At 37.0% G+C, this 12,880-nt stretch overlaps 1 protein-coding gene across 2 annotated transcripts in view; it reads left to right on the top strand.

Moving 5' to 3' along the window:
• RtcB (RtcB RNA ligase) overlaps nt 1-12,880 on the top strand; it is a 50,335-nt gene that overhangs the window by 1,020 nt on the left and 36,435 nt on the right. The gene's annotated exons all lie outside the window — the stretch shown is intronic.

Below are 12,880 nucleotides of genomic sequence, written 5' to 3'. Positions count from 1 at the left end.
TGACATATATATAATTAATATGTGACGTAAATAAGAAAAAAAAGAAATACACATACACTTATCGAATATTGAAAAATTATTGCGCTTTGAATATGTTGACTATCATATGTAGAGGACAGACGTTTCACATAAGCTTACGAAAGAAATGAAGTAGTCACTAAACCTGTCTATTGTCTACTTCAATTGTTTTCTGAGCTTATGTAAACCGTAAGTCTTTTCTGTGTGATCAAGTCAACACGTCGAAAGTGCAATACTTTTTCAACATTTGGTAAATGTATTTGTATATTTGGTATATATATACAAGGTGTTTCAAAACAATACACACATCGTTTGGAAGCTGATTCCTGACACCAAGATAAGACGAAAAGTATAGATAACCTGGGTGCACAAATGCTTCCTTTCGGCGTTATAGGCTGCCGAAAACGTGAATAAAATGAAATTTAAAGGTCCATAGCTCCAAAACTATGAGACCTGCCGTAGTCGGGTCACGACTTTACTTAGGAACTAATATGTGCACTATCCAAAAATGTGTTTCAGAATCCTGAGGTACTCACGAAGCAATTTTTATAGAGCTAGTTTGGCTACAGGCATATAATCTGAAGTACTCACCAACTACTTCTATAAAAGTTGTTGTGGAAGTACCGCAGGATTCTGAAATATGGATATTTGGATAGCGCACATACTAGTTCCTAAGTGAAGTCTTGACCCGACTACGGTGGGTCCCATAGTTTTAGAGCTATGGACCTTTAAAGTTCATTTTTTTTTTTTTTTTTATGTTTTCGGCAGCCTATAACTCCGAAAGGAAGCATTTGTGCACCCAAAGTGGTCTATACTTTTTGTCTTATCTTGGTGTCAGGAATCACCTCCCAAACATTGTCGTAGTTGTTTTGAAACACCCTGTATAATGAACACTAAATGACAGTGTAAGGCACTCATCATTTCTCAGTTTTCTTTGGATAATTCGATGTTCTTTGTTAAGTAGCTCACATTTTCCACTCCAATGAAGGAAATGTCTTGAGGAATCAGGGAAGGGCTGTTCTAGTCTACACAGAATATCAACTGCCAACGTTTTTGAACGTCAGGTTTAGCGGGCCAGGAGAAATTCCTCCCGATCAGCGTCATAAAATTGACTGTCCGTACGTTGCCCTCAGACTCTTCGACAATCCCTGAAAAGAAAACAATTAGCTGATCATAAGATAAGATTTAGTAAGTCCTTGTAATCAGAAGTTTTGGCCCAATAATAATAGAAGCGAGAGTTTTTAGTGTGTTTTTAAAAGTTAACAAATAATTTGAATTTTACGAGGGTACCACTCATCAAAGTACATAACTGTAACTCAGTCTTCAGTTTTTGGTGGATTGTCATCTGTTAAACCAACTTCATAAGAAATGTTTACATCTGAAGAAATTGTTGCCACTGATGGTGGAGAATAGTAGTTAAGTTGCCCGAGATGGAAATCAATGCAGATATCTCCTGCTAGATACGTAAAACACGAAAGAGAGCAGAAATTAATTACTTGTGGGGTTGTGCTACACCATGTTACTTGATGTACTTTTGATGTTCCCACAAAACGTTTCGTGGTGAGAGGAAGCTGCTGTTCGACAGATGATTTTTTTTCCTTTGAAACAGTGTATATCTTGACATCTGCAATGTTTTCTCATTTGTTCAATTAATGTCTTCATCATATCCTTGAGCGATAAGGAATTCTGCGGTTCTTTCAAGAGTGGCCCCGACCCCATCGGGAGCACCTTTCTCATGTCCAGTTTTGGAATAGTTCCATGTAATATTCTTGCATTTTATAATTGATGTTGACAGGTGAGTAGCAAATTTTTCAGCAATTTGTACGGATTTTTTCCTTCCATAATGTTCTCTTGATGATGATCGCCACCTTTTTCTCTTTATTCTTTGCTCTCTTTCGGATGACAATATGCCTTTTATTCTTTCTTCCTCTTTCTCCACATTTCTTGTTCTCTCCTCTTGAACTCTTCATACTTAATACGATCATTCCTGATTACCAACCGACATTTCTTTTCGGCTTCCGTCTTTCTTTCTAACTTTTCCTTTTCACGTAATCGTTTTCTCGGCATTTTAATCTATGAAAAAAAAAAAAAAAAAAAACTTGTAACAAATGTTACTTCTTATAGACTATTACACAAGAAACATTTAGAAATATAAGAAATTCATTGATATTGAAAGATTTTGATGAACAGTTTATATATATATATATATATATATATATATATATATATATATATATATATATATATATATATATATAACGCCTACGTACCAAATTGTACGTACCGAATTTATTTTTTCGGAATTTTTAATAAACTTCTCAAGACTCACATATGATAAATAATGAGTTGGAAAAAGTTACAAATTAGTTAAGAAGAAATAACCCAATATCAGTCAATCAATCAAGAGAGGAAATAAACCAATATCAATTTATATACGTACCTGCTTTCCATGCACAAAAATATTTTTCTTATTGCCTCTTTAAAAGCTTTTTATTGGTGCGCATAATACTTATAGATTGAGACGTCAGTAGGTTAAAGACAGACACCATCCATCTTAACTTGACTGAAGGTTTACCTACAGCTACCTGACAGCCCCAAATCTGAACTTCCGCAAAACACTCCTCAAATGGGCTAGGACCCACCAGCCGGCCTTTGAGTTTGAATGACACGTGGTCAGCGTGTCGGCTCCTACGGCCGTTGTGATGGTCTGCGCGATCAGGTTTCAGTATATCTGTACTCAAATGAGTTTTTCAATTGCCTTACTGTGCGAAGTAAACACCATTAATTTTTGGGCTTCCACCGGGAAACAAACCCAGAACCACGCACGAAAGGCGAGCGTACTAGCCACTAGACCATAAACGAGCTTTATTTCTATCAATATGCTGAAGGAACAATTTGGAAGAGCATGAGCAAACAAACACTGTAGGATTATCAACTCCGTGAACTTGTCTCAACACCATGGATTCCTTAGTTTTCAGATGGACATGGAGTTGAGAACCATGGAGTTGAGAAAATCGAATATAATTTATCTTTACCGGCCCACTTTTTAACCAGTAGATGTGAGTAATTGTGTACGAATTTTCTACGTTAAGGCGTAGGTTTCTCAAGGTATATACCATACAAATACATTCAGTAATAAATACCATGGTGTTGAGTATCAATTAATGTACGCTACTGCTTTCTACACACAAAAATATTTTTCCTATAGCTTTTAACATACACACACAACTTTTTCTGTTCTTCAGTCAAACATGTCTACCTTGTCTTCTTGTGGGTGTTGCCAATGTGGACGACCATGCTATCTGTTGAGAGCAATGACAATTTTTTCTCATGTCATGGAGTTGAGACGAAATAGAGGTGGCAGAAACGAAGCATAGTCAAGCTTTCGAAAATAATCGTTATAAAGGCTTACTTTCCATAAAACCGAAACATTGAAGTGTTCTCTTCCATTTAATTAACATTAAATGATGTTTGATTTGCAACTTCAGTCGTAATTTATTGATTAAAATCAGTCAACTGTAGTCTGTGACAGCCCACGGTGTTGAGAAATCTGGGTAATAATTTACTTTTTACGTATGTTTCGTGTTATATTTGCAAACTGTTATACATGCCATACCTACTTTGTGACGGTTACTACCAAACAAAATAAAAATGAGGTGATTCTTTCTAGTAGTAGTTTGAAGAAATGCCCGTGATAGAAAATTTCCCTTTTACGTGGAATCACCCATATCTGAGCGTACATACAATAGATGGGCATAAGTAGCATTCAGATCCATATTAAAGCAATTGCGACTTCAGAAGAAGCCACATTACGTTATATATATTTTTTTCTCCAATGCTTTATTGTAGGCGGTAAATAAGTAAACTAAATATTGTTGCAGTTTGTGGCATTATTGGCCTTTCTTTAGTTTTGTAGTGTGTATGGATCTTGTAGTCGAGTTGAAGAGAGTGATCAGGATGGACGGTGTTTCGCTATTTGATTAGGAAATATTTAAGCTTTTGGAGAAAGACGACTCTGGACATTCCGTTAATGATACTAAGACTATCGTACGATAGTGGTGCCGACCTGGATTTTGAGGTGGACAAAGATGAAAGTACTTCAAATGATGAAATGCAAATAGAAACAAATATGGCCACAAAATCATCACATGCATCCAAAGCAAGGAACATACCATCGAATCCCATGCACTGAAAAAGAATAAAGACAAAATTAATCGTAATTTTTATAAGAAATATGTTACCAGTGCTGGCAAAATTCGTGATTCGCGCAGAGTACCCAATGTTTCATGTAGATGCGTGTACAGTTGGAAACAAATTATCAAAGAAGAAAAACGGAAATTTGTGCATCGTTTATACTGGAAACTAGGAGACATTCATAGACAGAGAGATTATCTTCTGCGTCACATGAAGCGAAGATTAAAGTTACGCAGAAAATGTAACACCACAAGGCAGTACACAGTTGACTATTATTTGACTATCGATGGAAAAATGATACTAGTTTCAAACAGTTTTTCCTTTATACTCCTGACGTTAGTGATAAAGTGTGTCGTTTCGTTTTGCAGAAAGGGCTTTCTTCCGGAAGTACAGGTCACGAGCTTCGAGGGAAACACAGTTTAACATCAGCAGTTAAAAATATTGTAAAAAAGCATGTACTATCGATGTCCCGAGTTGACTCTCATTATTGTCTCCCGATCTTCAACCTGCTATTACTATGTTGAGGCAGGACTGTCTTATGTGAAGCTTTTACAACCTTTATAAGGAATACTGCAAGGAGAAGAAATTCTCTCCTGGAAATGTAATAGAGCTTATTTCATACTGGAAAATTCTGAAAGAAATGAATATCAAGATACACAAGCCGAAGAAAGATCAATATAAAACTTGTCAGTTTTAAAAATTTGTCTTCTGAGGAAAAAGAAAGAGAGAAATTGGTTTATGAATAACATTTGTGTTGATTTAAAAATCTACACATTAATTTTTGTATAATTTACATAAATAATTATAGTATATTGATTTTATTAATTGTCATGAAATTTTTAAAATTGTTTTTTTAAGTTTTTTCACATACAGTATTTTGCGCTTTAGTTACTGTTCTCCTTGAAAGAAATAGCCGTGGGAAAAGATTTTTTTTGTTTTTTTTTTTTAACATATGGATGCTTGGTGAGTTGGGAAGCGTATAAATACGGTTCATGTTTGTGGGGGAGGCACTCTCTTCTCAACCACTAACTCCTTCACATCTCCCAGAGATCCTTACCCCTCTGCGCCTCCAATAGTGAAGGGACGCAGGGATGAAGTTTTTTACCACTCAACCGGACTTACAGAATGAGTAGTCGGCTCTGAAACATACCGTATCATTTCGTTTTAAATCTTAGGAAATTAGGATATTTTTAAATAGGATGAAATAAGGATTTTTGTTAGATTCCTATTATAAGGGAGTCTACCTTTTATTTTTGAAGGTATTATTAAAGTATTTAGCTAAATTTTACTGGGCAGCTCTCTTGAATGATAGAGACTGTTTATTTTAATGTAATAATGATAACTCTTCTTTCGGGATAAGTGAGCCTGGAAGGGGGTTTGATAGAGATAAACTTTAGCTATTTTTTTTTATAGGTGATGGCGGTCGTTATACGATGAACCAGATAAAGCTTTTTTTTTTTTTTTTTTTTTTGAACCGCTTTCGGAATGAGGAGGCGCTGTTCTTTTTTGCTTTTAGTACCCAGTCGCCTGAATGATGTCGGCTGCGGAGATATTTTTTAAATATTGTGGTTGTCTCTTGAATGAGGGGGCATCCACTGTGTAGTTATTGCCTTTGAAATGAGAAGGCATTTAGTTTTAATTTTTAATTGTCTCTTGAATGAGGGGGCATTTAGATCTACATTTTGTGATTGTCTCTTAAATGAGGGGGCATTCGGATGATTTTTTTTTAAACCCAGCTATCTGAGCTGCGGATTTTTTTCTGCTATTTAAGAAATTTTAAGTAGGAACAGCTGAACTAAAGCTGGAAGAGTAATTTCATTTTTAACCTGTAGAAGATCGAGTGAGTCTTCTTCTAGGTCCCATTTTAAAACAGTCGTGTAGTCGAGTAAGCTGACGACAAGGATAATTCTAGGTTTGCTTTGGTCGGGGATCGAATGAGTCCTCTTCCGGAATGGATATTGGCCGCTCAGCTGAATGAACTGACGGTCTAAAAGATAGTAGGTTGAAGAATATAATTTAATACGATCAAGAATATTAATATTGTATACAAATTGTACAAAAACTGTACAGTAATTAAGGGAACTAATTAAAGAATTAATACCAAGTATAATTAATTTTTTTTTGTTTAATTTTAGCAAATACAAAAATTCTCCACAAGTTATTGAATAGTCTCTATATTTTTACTGTTACTTGTGTAGCTCTGTTTAAGGAAACCGTTAGGATTTTTTTAAAATTCTTTTTCCCCGGATGAGACCGGGAAGGAGCGAAGCAAGAGTGGAAATTTGCACTTAAAAGTATACAGATGGTGATCAGAAAAATGGAAACACCTGAACGAAATTGCAACTTACCAGATTAATAGGGTGTCGGGCCACCTTTCGCCTCAGAACAGCCTTGATGCGACGTGGGATGGAGGCATAGAGGTCGTGAATGGTAGCAAGTGGAATTTTACACCATTCCTCGTGCAGGGCATCGGCCAGTTCTGTGAGAGAGGAAGGAGGTGGAAATCGTCGCCGGAGTCATGTTTCCAAGACGGACCACAGATGTTCAATTATGTTGAAATTTGGGGATTGGGCGGGCCAGGGGAGGTGTTGAACTTCATCCCGATGTTCCTCAAACCACGCTGCAACAACGCCAGCTGTGTGAATGGGTGCATTATCATCCTGGAAGATGGCGTCATTGTCCGGGAACAACATCCGGACCATAGGATGCAAGTGGTCTCCTAAAATTGCGACATAATCGTTGGCAGTGATTCGTCCGCTAAGTGTGACCACAGGACCCAATGAAAACCATGATGTGACGGCGCACAGCATCACCGAGCCGCCGCCATGTTTCACAGTTGGGCGGAGACACTGCAGATCATAAGCTTCTTTGGGCGTTCTCCACACATAAACACGGCCCGTGGTTGGGAATAGGGTGAAGGATGTCTCATCCGACCATATCACACGTTTCCAGTCCTCAACGGTCCAAGTTGCATGGTCGCGGCACCATTTGCGGCGTGCGAAAGCGTTATGGTCCCTGATGAGCGGTTTGGCCCGTGCAACACGACCCCGTAAGTTCATGTCATGTAATTCGCGGCGGACTGTGATTGTCGAAACAGGGTGGGGAGGTGCTGATTGAGTTCCTCCGTTACTTGCTCCGCAGTGGCACGATGGTTCTGCGTGACAATGCGCTTTAATACCCGGCGTGACCTGTCACTCATGATTTTCTTCCGCCCACTGTTCCGCTTCCCCGATGTGGTTTTCCCGTGTGTTGTGTAGGCCGTCATCACCTTCGACACTGTCCCACGCGACACACCTAACACAGTAGCCACTGCCGTCACACTCACTCCACATAACCGCGCACCAACAATTTGCCCTCTTTGAAAATCTGAGAGGTCTCCCATTTTACACTGCTGTTCCACTGCGCCTGACGTAGTATGGAGACCGACCTAACACACCACCACCAGCGGTCCGGCGCTGCGGGCGCCACACCACTGCCAACCCATACATCTGACGTGTTGCCAACTACAGGTGTTTCCATTTTTCTGATCACCATCTGTATATGTAATATATTATGTACTATATATTTTATAGAGAACTAATTATATATGTGTTTTATAGTTAAGCGATACACATTTGAAAAGAAAAGAAGCAGCAAGGTAAGAAGAGCAAAAAGACGAAGAAGCAACAAAGGACGATACTCATGTAACTATCTGTTTTGATCTCCAACAAATCTTGACAACGCCATCACGTAAAACGGGTGTTGTGTATTATGTTCGTAAACATAATGTTTACAACCTCATCATCTACAATCTAGCCTCGCGCGAAGGGGTGTGTTACATATGGGATGAAACAAGGGGTAAGAGAGGTCCTGATGAAATTGCTTCCTGCATTCCACTCTACTTGCGAAATTTACCTCCTCAAGTAAACAAGTGACGATGTATTCAGACTGTTGTGCTGGACAGAATTTGAACATGAAAAGTGTATGTATGCAGCCATAATACAAGTGTAACCTGTATTGACCACAAGTTTCTTGAACCAGAATACACTCAGATGAAAGCAGATTCCATGCACAGCATCATAGAACGCGCAAAGAAGAACATAGATGCTTATACACCTGATTGGTGTATAGTTGTTAAGATGGCAAGACGAAAGCCGTAGCCATTCATGGAACATTCGATGACAACAGAAGATTTCTATAATTTTGATGCCGCAAAAATCTATTATAAGTTAGCTACATTCAACGATCAGAACGTTGTTACTTTTCCATGGCAAAAGTTAAGATGGCTGAGATTCACAAAATACGAAAATAAGATTCACTTCAAGGAAAGGATGACAGAGCCTTTTAAAGAATCCTCACATTCAAGATCCTTCCGAACACCTGGAAAGGAATACAATCCTTTTCATCAGTACTCAGGACTGCTACCAATTTCCAAGGAAATGAAGAATGATTTAATGAAACTGTGTAACACTAGAGTAGTACTGTAAGAGTATCACAGCTTTTTTGCAAGTCCATCTCGTTACATTCGATGACGCTAAGGACTACTCAGAGATTTCGTACTCGGGCACTCAGTAAAAGTACTTGTGCGTAATCTGAAATCGCTAATGAAGATTGGAATTAATCTTGTTATGGGTAAAAATTAATCAGCACTATTGAACCTCACTATTGTATCTCTATGTAGTATTGAAGTATTGAATTCTCTTTCGTTATCTTGGTTGTGCAAACAGAACGTGGTAAAGTCCAATCTAGAAAAATTACTATTCCTCGGATAGAAAAAAATACTGGTGGAAAGGACTGCTGTTATAATTGTGTTTTTAATTCATTGTGTATAATCTGTAACTAGTTTTATACTGTTTTATTATTGCATAAGTAACCAACAATGGTATGTAGAAATTCATTCAAGTTCTTTGTTGGAAATAAATTGTTTATGACATAAGGCCGTATGTACGACACTAACATGTAGAAATTCAATTTAAAAAAATGTGTATGAAAATGTACATGATAAAAGGCATAATAAACAAACTTTGACATCTAAATATCAAAAAATATTTGAGTTTGCTTCTAATCTGAGAGAGTACTGGGAGATTCAAATCAAGCAAAATCTTTTTTCCTCTCTCCTGTAAAAAAAAATAAAAATGCAACTTACGCCCCTCTGCCATGGAGGCGACGATATAACGTTATATTAGGTGAGGTTGGTTTTGGACCCCGTTAACGGAACATGGGCCGCTTCTAAAATACTGATATACATTTCTTAACTTCAAAACGGTTCTACTGGTTACTAAATTTTAACAGATTTCTTTTCAACACACTCCTTCACGAAAAATGTTTCACATCGTATTTTACATAGAATTTTTATATTTGTCAGAACCGTCTGAGTGAACCATTTTCACTATGTAATAACCATATAAAATAAGCAGTAAGCGGGAGCCACGGTGGCTCAGTGGTAGTTCGTTCACCTCTGGTATATGGGTCCCTGGTTCGATCCCAGCTCACGCCAAGTGAACTTTGTGGTGGACAAACACCGTGTGCGTGGGTTTCCTCGGAGTTCTCCCACTTCATTTCATTCATTTCTCATCATCACCGTCTCCTTTAGCCTAGCCGACATAACCGTAGGATGTAAGATTTTAAACAGTAAGCAGGTAAAACTCAAGACAACCATCAGCAATACGTTACAAAAGTTACGGGTAAATTCCAGTACCCACAGACACAAAAAATTACCCTTGATTAATTTTAACAAAATTGGTCCAAACTTTCCTAACAATAAGCTAACCCAATTCTACTCATCTCAATCCGTATTATCCTTTAGAAGCAGTCCTACTTGTCGAAGCGTAACTGGAATGTGAAATTTAAAGTTGACTCAAAGTGGTTAAGGTATTACTCTTTTAATTTTGTTCTACTGTATGTTCAGCGCTAGTTCAGATTGTAAACTTTTTGACCTCATGAAACCGAATTCGACATTAGATCCGCAGTACATCTTCAGGCTAATGTTTAGTTGACGGGGGTAGCCTTTTTGCGATTGAAAAAATATCACAATTTCGCTAATTTCTGTTAACATTAGGTTAGGTTAGTCTTTTTCTTCTCAACATTAAACCATCTCCATAAAATACACAAAAGTTCTACCATATTTTAGGTACCTATTGATTTGTAATAGTTACGAAAGAAATATGTTGCTTCATTTCAGAATACCAATGTATAAGTAGTGAAAATATGGTGGATTTTAACTCTAACGTGTATAATAAGGTGGAAATATGTAATGCAAGGTGTGCTCTGTACCATATGTATTGCATAACGAAACCTTGATGAACTTAAGATATTGTGCAAACTGCTATAGAAGTGTCGGAAAGGTATGCCAAACATAAGGCATGCATTTTTATGCTATATGATTATATATATATATATTTCATAATCCTTGCTCCTGCCCCGATTCAGTGTAGCATTCATGTTTTGTAGTGGCTATATAGTACAGATTACGGATGGCCGGATTCGAAGATCCGGATCTGATTGGGTCTGGATCCGGATTTCGGATCTGGGTCCGGATCTGGATCTGGATCCGGATTTCGGATCTGGGTTCGAAATTCGGATCTTAAATCTTGATTCTTATCCAAACCCACATCCCACCCAAATTGTAATAAACTTGAATATCAAAAATTCGCCGAAAGTAATTTCACGAAGTCCTGACAGTGAAGAAGAAAACAGAAAATTAAGACGAATATTGACAAGTCTATTTGTCTCCTTCATTCTACACTAAAGATCAAATGCTTGCCTTACTAAAAAATAATCTGATTTGACCCGGATCGAATGTCGAATCTAGGTCCACCTGGTTGCAGGACCGAGATGAAATATACACATATTTATATTTGAAACCGGAATACAAAACTCGAATATTTAAAATTCCTCAGTACACCTATTTCATTGACAGTTAAGAAAACAAACAGTTAAGACAAGCAGCACCATCAGAAATCATGGACACGGTTTGGGAAATTGTAGACACTTATTTTCACGTATTCGAACCTTTTTGTATAACTTATATTTTCTCTTTTCTTCGAGTATTTTTAGAATCTTGTCAATGGCTATGAGTACATGAGACGAATCATATGTTTCGTCGTCACTTATTACAACAAAACTATCAATTGCTTCATAATAATATACCACTGTCGTAAAGATGGAAATTTACTATTTTTTCCGGTGATAACTCTGAATTTCACTTTGCAGAATAACGATCCAGTTTTCAGCAAAGTCCACATGAAGTAAAGTAGAATTTGTATCTTGAAATTTTATACGATGCCTTTCGGTAGTAATTAATTTTCTTTGGATTTTCTTGATGTAGTCATGAATTACAATTCTTACAATTACAGCAACATACGATACGAAAACAGAAAGTGGCACAGGGTTTATATATATAACGAGATCATTGTTTTCCTATATGGCATACGTAACACTTTCATTTTTGTCAAGATCAATAATTAAAGACTCCACACTTATTCCATCCACTCCAGGACATTCACCATATCCTTGAAGGAGACAGCTGTCATTTTCTACGGATCATACTACTAAAGGAAATAGGTCACTCATGACAGCTTCAATACAGGCTGCACTTTTGATTTGTAGCAACGCAGTAGCAGCTAACTTAAAATTTGCACAATACACACACACACACACACACACTTCCCTCACAGGTTGCGGACTGACCCACCTTAATCGAATACTATAAAATTTCGAGTGACCCATTTTTATGCTCGGACTGTCCTGCTTAAAAAGTCCGTAAATTTCTGTGATGGAAAGCGTAAGAAAACGTTTCGATTTTTTAACTTTTTATCTATTTTCGATCATTGTAATGACATGGCACTTATTGGGACTTTGTCTGGAGCATTCCAAATCATTACTGAGGTAATAGTTCAGGCTTTTTATAGATCATCAGAATTTATTGGATGGCCGTTTCAAGTAAACTTAAAATTTGTGTGTTTCATAATCATAATTTCCACCTCAGATTACTTCGGTTTAAGAAAACGGATGAGTAGGCGGGGAGGATTATTTTACTATTTCAGAGAGCATTTTTGATCAAAATAATAAAAAACAGTCAGGAAACAACTTTTGTTCGTTATTTAATGAATGTGAATCACAAACATCATCAAATTGTTGCACTTTGATTGTTTCCAGTGTTGCTAACTGTGACATCAAAGTTAACGAAACTTCGCTATCTTCTAAAGGCTGTAGTCAATTCATGACGCATTGGTCGAGAATGGTATTTGGTGTGTTCATTTTTCATGTAAAGTTGAACCATCTGACAAAATTTCAGAATTTTAAAAAGTGGTGTTTTCGAGAAAATGGTGATTTTTGAAAATTTGACAATTTCTCGATTTTTTTTTTTTTTCGACGAAATGGTTACACACAGAAGTGATATAATTTTTTTCGGAAAGTGGGTAACTAGGTCTTACCAACCGTGAAAACAGAATTTTAAAATTCGAACCGGAAGTGCTCGAAAAAAATTCGCAAACTTCGACTTTTCAGATAAACTGAGGTTCATTTGTTAATTTATGTACAAAAAGATACGCATGCGCAAACCAAACTATAATAAAATATAGTTTATTTATATCCGTATGTACATACCACAACAAGAATTATAACTTTAGGTACCTGAGCCGATCATTGTACTAATTGTCTCCGTTATTTATTTACTCTATATTTTACG

The sequence above is a fragment of the Thermobia domestica genome, chromosome 9 (genome assembly GCF_964235325.1).
Source record: "Thermobia domestica chromosome 9, izTheDome1.hap1.1, whole genome shotgun sequence".
NCBI lineage: Eukaryota > Metazoa > Arthropoda > Insecta > Zygentoma > Lepismatidae > Thermobia > Thermobia domestica.
The sequence above is the reverse complement of the archived record's forward strand: the minus strand, read 5'-3'. Positions and strand labels throughout refer to the sequence as shown.